Genomic DNA, 9,247 nt, shown 5'->3' with positions numbered 1-9,247 from the left:
ACGTCTATATTATAGCAGGAAGGTTTCGTTGCATCTGGAACCAACCTTTCGACCTCAACATCTATTAAATTTCCTTTCGAATCCACGTATTGAATATTTTGAAAATAACTTGCTTTTCCATAGCCTTCATTTGGAAAATGGCCACTTCCCATTTGAGTTATTGTGTGAAGGCCCCCAGGTTTGGAGTTGTAAATCTCTCCACCCTAATCAAGTTCGGTAGCGCTTGTCACGCCCCAAACCCCAAAGGGTCCAAAACATGAGAGAGATGTCTCAAGTACCTGTAAATTTTTCCTTTTTGACAATTCAATCCACATAATTATTATCAAGCGCCAACAACAAGAATTATCATAATCATCTCATAGAATATACTTTCAGAGTAAGTCAGAGCTCTAAGCATTAATTACAAGGACCATAGGCCACAAAAGAATAGAGGTCTGAAAACAACAATTACATAACAACAGCTTGTCCCAACAGTGGAAATACAGTCATAACCACTATAATATACAAAAGAATGAGTCAAGCCTAGTCTAAGATGTACACCATCTAATATATCCATTACACAAAAATTCAGCCTTCATCAGTAGTTAGTCTAACTACTATTAGCCACCAAAAAGCTGTCTCAAAAGATTGTTGCCTACTCTGAAAAGTTATAAAAATAATGGAATGAGACAAAGCCCAGTAAGTAGCATAATTAAAGGGGGTGGGGGAAATGCAAGTTTCATGATGGTAACAATTTACAAATCATGCTTTTAATTCGGGAGTTTCCAAATAGTTTCTACAAAACCATTTCCCAAAAATAATATGACAAGAATGAATAAATTGACACAGCACAAAGCTTCTCAAAATGTTCTCATGAGATTACATACTATATATTCCTCAAAATATCTCAACATGAAACTACTTACTATACTGTGAGCAATATTAACACCGTTCCAAACCAGAAAATCTAACCCAAGGCCACATGATAATCGCCGACACAAAGCCGGAACTAAACTGCCGACACAAAGCCGGAACTCATCGCCGACACAAAGCCGGAACTAATAACCATCACAAAGACGGGTGCTAAGATACTAATGTCAACACAGCTAGGTAATCACCGAGTAATCACATGTCACAGCACATGGGTAGAACATAAAGAGCTCACATAACTTTAATTCAAAATACATAATTTCACTTCTAAGTAGTTTCATAAAACATTTGAATGCCCAAGGTTCTCAATGCCTTCAACTTATTTCTTGCCAAAGAGATTTTGTATTAACTTCCCAAATAACATAGGCCAAGATAAAGCATCTTTATATTTTTGCAAATAATGCAATAAATCCATAATACGCATTTTCTAGAATTTAATCAAAGATGCTAGTCTTTTCTTTGCTAACAAATCATGCAAATCCCCCATATGCAATAAGAATATGCATTTTCATATATAATCATATATACAGTAGGGTCATAACACAACACCTTTTAGAAAAACATAGTTCCACCATTAATTTTCCAAAATGTGTTTGACCCAAAAACAATATTTATAAGATATGGTTATTTTTCAAAAATACCCATTAAAAAGCTACTTACCTAGCAACCGCAAAATCCTAATTCTCCAAGCTCCAAGGGGAGATTAGCTAGAACCTAAACAATGTCAAGCAAATCTATCACAATGAGCACAAAGCTTGAAATTGTATCTAAGTACATATTAGGAATTGCCAAATAAGCACTAAATTAGGCAAGCCTAGATTTAGCCTCACAAATAATATTTTCCATCTCCAAAGTTTCTCAACCAATTACTTTACAAGACATAGACTCCCATTATACTTATGAATCATACAAGGTATTATTTCTAACATCAAAACCTCAATAATTTATAAATAGTTTCCACATGGTTTTCACAACATCATCAAGAGACCCATGACACCAAAGTCACAATATCCTTTCAAACAAACAATTTAGATCTTAAACTAGCTCCAAATAAACCATAAAATTATATTCACAATTTATTTCACAAATTATACCTCAAAACCCCTAAATTTTCACCATAACAAGCCTTAGATACCCAACATTGTAAAAATCATGAACACACTCATCAAATACATCCACCAAGACCAAAACCCACATATATAACACATGAATATCATTTCCAAAGCTCTTAAATCACATGAAAATCAATATTAAAGTTTGGGTAAAATAACCTCAAACAAGAACATAATACTCATCAAAAGAGATTAAAAATTCTACCTCAATTAACTTGTGTGAAGATGTGATGTTCTTGAGGATTTTCTAGTGATTTTGCTGGAAAAAATGGTAGGGGTGATGATGAGGAATGTACCGGTGGGAGGGTGAGGGAGAGGAGTGTGTGTATGTGTGTTGTGTTGACTGAAAAAGAAAAGAAAAGGAGAACAAGAGTGGGAGTGACCGGCCAAAGAGAGAAAAGAGGGAGTGGATTGTGTGATGGGTAGTGGGGTTAGGTGGGGGCATGTTTGGTCCACAAAAATTCTGACTTACCCTTTTTTTTTTTTTTTTTTTTTTTTTTTTTTTTTTTTTTTTTTTTTTTTTTTTTTTTTTTTTTTTTTTTTTTTTTTTTTTTTTTTTTTTTTTTTTAAACTCACGGGATGTTACAGCGCTACTCGCTAAAAATGTGAAGATAGATTGAGGCCAGTAGCCTACCAACTGATCATTCACTTTGAGCCATTCTGACTTACCCTTTTTTTTTTTTTTTTTTTTTTTTTTTTTTTTTTTTTAACTCACGGGATGTTACAGCGCTACTCGCTAAAAATGTGAAGATAGATTGAGGCCAGTAGCCTACCAACTGATCATTCACTTTGAGCCACCAATTTTCATTGTTCTAAAGCATTTAAGGTTAAGAATTTCGTGAGCAATATGTAAGAAAGGCATGTGTATATCAAGCATAATTTACAGAAAAGAATTTTTTGTCCACTACCTTGTATATAGTTACCCCTATGTCAACTTGCTTCGAGCTGTAGCTGGAAACATCTACTATAGGAGATCCAAGGACAATGTTCTTGTTTGTTTGCACAAAACCAGGACATTCAATATTTTGGCAACCAGTTTTTTGGTAGCCATCGCTCTTAATAAGGATAGAATAAGTTAGTTCTCAGAAGAAGCTTACATGGAATTTTTACAAGAAATTATACACGGGGTAACTATATATCTTGATTTGGCAAGCATGCAATTTATGACAGTAGATTGACGAAATTCCTGATGTAAGATTAAATTTTATCCTGAAAGGAAATAAGTAAACATACAGTCCAATATATGAACAACTTTGCTTTTTGGTCAAAATCAACCTGGAATCATGAAATGTTCATTAGGTCATTATCCAAATACATGGTATTTATATCTCAAATCAAACTTTAAATGATTTTCTTATGTAGATTTGAATGCCAATAGAATCTAATCACCTCAAAGTTTAGATTTACACTCAAAAAATAAAATCTGATGTTTAATCTTTGTAAAGATATATAGTAAATTAAACTTACTCTCCACCCAGCTTCCATAGTGTTTATTTGATCTTCTGGACCAGCTACAACTCATATTTGACCAATACTCATTTCTCCGTCATTAGATACAGTAGGTTTCCATATGTTAATTGATGCATGTGCTCCATAAAAGTTGCCACCATTAATATAAACTGTGGCATACTATTCCAAATTTCCAATATCGTTCGTATCAATATATATGTCAAGAAGAATAATTAATTTACAAAATGAAATTATTTTTTATTCAAGAATAAAAATAATTTTGCCTTTCAATGCGACATGAATATATGTAAAATATCAGTCTTTTATAAACGATACCTCATGATCACTTTGAATATCAATATCAAAACTATGATTAAGCTGTGTTCGACGTTGTCTCAAATGATGAATAGCATGAGGGTGTTGATATTCTTGTGATCGTCTAATGGGGATTGTTGCCTCAGGGCATTGTCCACTTTTATACCAACCTTGAAACAACACAGCTTGTGAGGAACTCGCTTTTAGATCACTTGGAATAGAACTAGGTTTCATCTGTTTAGCCAAAAATAAATCAATTATTAGTTTGAATCCACAGTTTTTGGCATTGAAAATACAAAGCAAAAGTTAAATCAAAGAGCATTGAATTGTTGAGTTTAGTACTCTTTAGTGTTTCTATTTATTTCTTTATTTTTACAATTTCCCTCTCAAATTCATATATACTCACTCAAAAAAATTGAATGCTAACCTTTTTTCTTTAACCTTAAATATAGACTGGCTTTGTACTAGGATAATGGAAAAGGCAAGATAAATTGTTTGTAATGTACAAATAAATGTACTGTACAATTCTTTCTAAAAATTTTCTAAAACAAATATCTTAGCTTTTTAAAGATATATTTATTGGGTTTATACTATTTTATGTATTGGTTCAAGAGGCCCGATTGTATTTCTCAACCTATATACATCGAACCCTAAACTTTAAAACCCTAGTAGAGTTGTAACACATACACATTAAATCAAAAAAATATAACTATCAAGGGCTTTATCCCATGAACCGTAAGGTCAAAAATCATATAATTCCCCTGCGTTCTTTCTCTATCATATGCTTCTGCTCTCCCTAGAATCTTTTTGCAATATTTTCTCTTTCTTCTTTTGTTTTAACAAAACTAAAGATTTTTATATATTTTTGTTATTCGGTGGAAGGGAAAATTCACTGGATTAGTTTAGTTTCTAGAACTTTCCCAAAAACAAATGAGTTTTGGTATAGTTATAGGTCCTGACATAAATAAAGGGCATATGGTTTAAAAGGTTACAGTTTTTTTCACTTTTTTCAATCTAAGGTTTAAAAGGTTGTTGGTTACACATAGTTTAGATAAAGGCATCATTATTGATCATTTGGCTTACAGTACCTAACTTTCTTAAGTTGGACCTCAATAGCTTTGTTTTAATTTTTTCCCCCATTCATGGATATAATACCATTAGGCTAGAACCAGATCCTCTAGATTTCTTAGAGTACTCTACCAAATAAATTTCCTTAAATCTTAATAATTCTTTAATAATTTAATGGTCTAGATTTTGTTATTTCAGTATTCCACTAACAATAATTTTAATTGTTTTGTTTACAACATTATTTTATTATTTGAAGAGTATTGTTAGTGGACTACTGACATGGAAGAATCTAGATCTTTAAATCATAAAAGAGTGATTAGAATTTAAGAAAATATATTGGTAGAATACCCTAGAAAATCTAGAAAATCTTGATCTCATTAGGCTACCCTTGAAATGGCCCACCAAAGAAGGAGAAAAATTATAAAATTATGAGGTATTGGAAACAAAATAAATGAAATAGAAAAATCAATTATTGAAACCATAATATACAGTTGGCAACAACTAAATAAACTTACCTGAATGGTGTGATTTTTAGAAGTGGATTATCAAAAGAAGGTTGTTGATAAAAATCGACACAGTCAATTATGTCACCATCCTCCCCCTAAAAAGTTTGCACTAGACCTTAGATAAGTCCAGAATTAAAATATACATATATAAGTATGAATTTTATTTTTAATCAAGATAAAAATTAAGGAAGGAAAGCAAGAAGTATAACCTCAATGGTTTTGATTGTTCCTTTTTGCTTAACCAATTTCGTAGTCCCAATCCTTCTTTCATCAACAAATCTATCACTCAACACGTAAGACAAAGTTAGCAAGTAAAACATGAAACATTCTAGTTTATTGTTAATAAGGTTAGCCATAGAAAACGAAGGTTGGAAAATTCGCTGTCTTTGTATAACTTTTCTAGATAGAATTTGCTACTTTCTACAGACAGTAAGATTCAAAAGTATTATGAAAATTAGAGATTGAAAGAATTACATACATATATATATATATATATATATATATATATAACTGTGAGTGTAATTAGCATACCTTTTCTACTTTGATGAACAAATCTAACTTATGATTTCCTTAGTTTGGAGGTTGCCAAAAAAAAAAAAAAAGAAAAAAAGAAGAAGAAGATAATGCAAAACATAATTTTTACACCTCATCCATACCAAATTCGGACTCTTTAGATTTAGTTATTAATAAAAGATGCAGAGAATTTTTAGGAAAAAAAATCTTTTCAATTTTACTATAGATTTTACATTTTAGTCAATAATATTTTACTGAAATTGTTATATAGGAAATAAAATAAAATTATTTATTGTTGAACACAATAAATAATAAAAATCAAATAAATCATTAAAACTTTTCTTATGTGGAAGATCAAATGCATACATTCAAATAAAGCCTTGATTAGGTGGAAAGCTAAAGAGTGACACTTGGTGTTAATTAGAAAATGATGATTGGAAGGCTAATAGACAAAATTCTCTTTGCATGCGCACACTCCATGCTCTCGCATATGACTTAGGTGTTGTTGTTTAGGTTTTTCTCTTAAACTTTAACCATATGGCTTCTTCTTCTTTTTTTCTTTTTTCATGAGATGAAAGTGTATTTTTAGTTAAATACAGTTATATGGCTAAATTTTAAGAGATGAACCTAAAAAATAGCACTTAAATACTATACTTAAGTTTTGCCCTATTTTGATTGAGTCATTGATTTTTGGTCTCATATATTTTCTATGATTATGGTATGTAAAATGAAGTGATAAGAAAATATAAATTAAGGTATGGGTGAGGATAAACCTTTTTTTTTTTTTTTTTTCTTTTGAATAGATAGGTGCAGATAAATTAGTTGATAATATTTCTTGTCGAAGGTCAAGCAGATTAGGAATGTTCATCAATCCAATCTGCTACGAGAGACCAAGCCGTTAAGGAAAGTCCACCAAAACGTGCAATCAGGAGATCTTAGTGCAACAACATCATAATTCAGGGGATGTTAGTATATTTTTTACGCAAAGATTAATTAGCAAACTTACAGTCCAATACATGAAAAACCTTCTGAATTTGTCGGGTGGTTTAACTTTCACCCTAACTTTGAAATTCAAAAAAAAATATTCTAATTGTTTTAAAAATAATTAAAAAAAATCATATGGTTATGTTGAAATAATTTTATTTCTATTTAATCTCCCTGGGGGAGGATCTTACTAGCTGAAACTTATTTGCCATCCCGCTTCCACAATGTTTAAATCTTTTATTAGGACCTGATTCAAGTATCTGAGAAAAAAGGTATAAGCTACTAATTAAGAAATACGAAGAAAGACTGAAAGAAAGAGATATATAGAGAGATAAGGTTTAAGGAAAGTAAAAATCATAAATGGTCGTTTTTTAAGCTTTTATTTTATTTTTTTTTTTTAGAATAATGGCATGTGCTAATTAATAAGGAGAGAGAGAGAGATAAATAAGTTACAAAAAGATATTAATTGTTGTAATTATGGTATTAAGAAAGAGTATGTATCATCATTTTATGCTAGGAGAAAGTGACAAATGACATTATTACATGCATCCTCTAGTTTATTTTTATTTTTATTTTTTTATAGATAACATTTAGGCTATGCCACTATAACATCTACTGATAATTACTCTTTATTATCAGACCAAGATACTAGTTTAATTAAGTACATCGGAGAGGACAAAAAGGAGTTAATGGACCGAAACAGCTGAAGTGATTGCTCATATAGACCAAATTGAACCAAATTTTCTTTATAAAAAAATAAAAAATAAAAAAAATGCCACAGATCAATATACTACCACGCGCGTCATGGATCTGGAAAGTTAAGAAATTGACAGGGGACATATAATAATGTTTTATCAGCACAACAAATAACTTTATGAACACCCCACCCCACCCCAAAGCCAATCTCAATTCTCACATTGATAATATCAACAACAAGAAGATCGTCGAAATCCTATCAAACCCAAACTCAAATCCAAACCCAAAAATTTCCAGACAAAGAGCTTGGATTCTGTTGATAACAGGACCATTTTATAATTTTTTTTTAATAATTATTAACTATTGTATCTGCATTTAATAATAATTATAGTGAAGCATTATTGAAGGAAATTAATGCCTGTACGGTACATGTACTGCCAAGTATGATGCTACTATATAGTTTTTGTAGTTTTTTATTAATATTATTGGTTAAATTAACCATCTCTCCTTTAATTTTTTTTTTGTTAATTATCAAGTATTCTACTATCAACTTTATTTAAAAAAAAAAATTATTCTACTATCAAAGGGATATTTTTGGGACTATTATTTTTTCTAATTTTAGTTATTATGTATTTAATGATAATTATTGAGCAAAATTATTGAAGGAAATTAATGGCTATGTAATATAATAACACTAAATGTTTTTTGGTAGTTTTTTTTTTTAATTATTAGCTCAATATTCTTTTGGAGATTTAAAAAGAAAAAAATTATTGGTCAACTAATGCATTTTTTTTTTTTTTTTTGATAGGAACTAATGCATTTTCAACAAAGCATAAATATATATGTGAATTCCAGTTAGCTTAACTGGAAAAATTTCTGATGATTGTATAAGAGATCTGGAGTTCAATCCCTGCCTACACCAAAAACTGATTGATGTCTTGGTCTGATAATAAAGAACTATTATCAGGAGCGGATGCCATAGGTTGTAACTCTCTCTCAAAGAAAAAAAAAAAAAAAAACAAAGCATAAATATATATATATATATATATATATTTAAATGAAATATTTCAAATTCAATATTACCAAAATTTCAGATGAGAATAGATAAAATTGAAATTGAAAAATTATTTCTAATTTTTTAGAATAAATAAATTTACAATAAAACCACATGGGAATGTCACCAACATCTGTGATGACTCGAACAACAGCATAGCCCCTAATGTTTTAAAATAAATTAGAACTAAGGTAGTTTTTTTTTTTTTTTTGAAGGGAAAGCTAAGGTAGTTAGTTCCAGCAACAAGAGTAATATATAATTCTAAGAAAAAATTGATATATTAATTCCTAATCATCATAGATTTTCATAATCAAAATAATCACATTCATAACCATATGTTGGGATTAAGCACAATTTATTACTGAGATAACCAAAATACCGACCACACACATGGGGAACCAATTAGCCACTTGTGACTTGATTTGGAAATAACTAGAGAATGTACCACATGATACATATCAATCATAAATTATTTTGAAGATTTATGCCACACTACCCTGACAAAGAACAAAAAATATAAAATTATTAGGTATATGAAATGTATGAATGGAGGCAAAAAATAAAGTAATAATATTGACACATATAAATCATAAATGAATTTTTAAAAAAAAAAAAAAAAAAAAAACCTATGTATTAGCAAT

General features: G+C 30.0%; 1 long non-coding RNA gene across 1 annotated transcript; it reads right to left on the bottom strand.

Moving 5' to 3' along the window:
* Positions 1 to 369: 369 nt before the first annotated feature.
* LOC126725234 (uncharacterized) lies at positions 370 to 2,396 on the bottom strand. Its single transcript, XR_007655367.1, has 3 exons — positions 2,227 to 2,396; positions 1,570 to 1,623; positions 370 to 639 (listed from the first exon to the last, which is right to left on the bottom strand). It is a non-coding gene; the product is annotated as an uncharacterized LOC126725234 (long non-coding RNA).
* Between the last annotated feature and the right edge of the window lie 6,851 nt (positions 2,397 to 9,247).

The sequence above is a fragment of the Quercus robur genome, chromosome 5, assembly GCF_932294415.1.
Source record: "Quercus robur chromosome 5, dhQueRobu3.1, whole genome shotgun sequence".
NCBI classification, from domain to species: domain Eukaryota; kingdom Viridiplantae; phylum Streptophyta; class Magnoliopsida; order Fagales; family Fagaceae; genus Quercus; species Quercus robur.
This window is presented reverse-complemented; position numbering and strand designations above follow the sequence as displayed.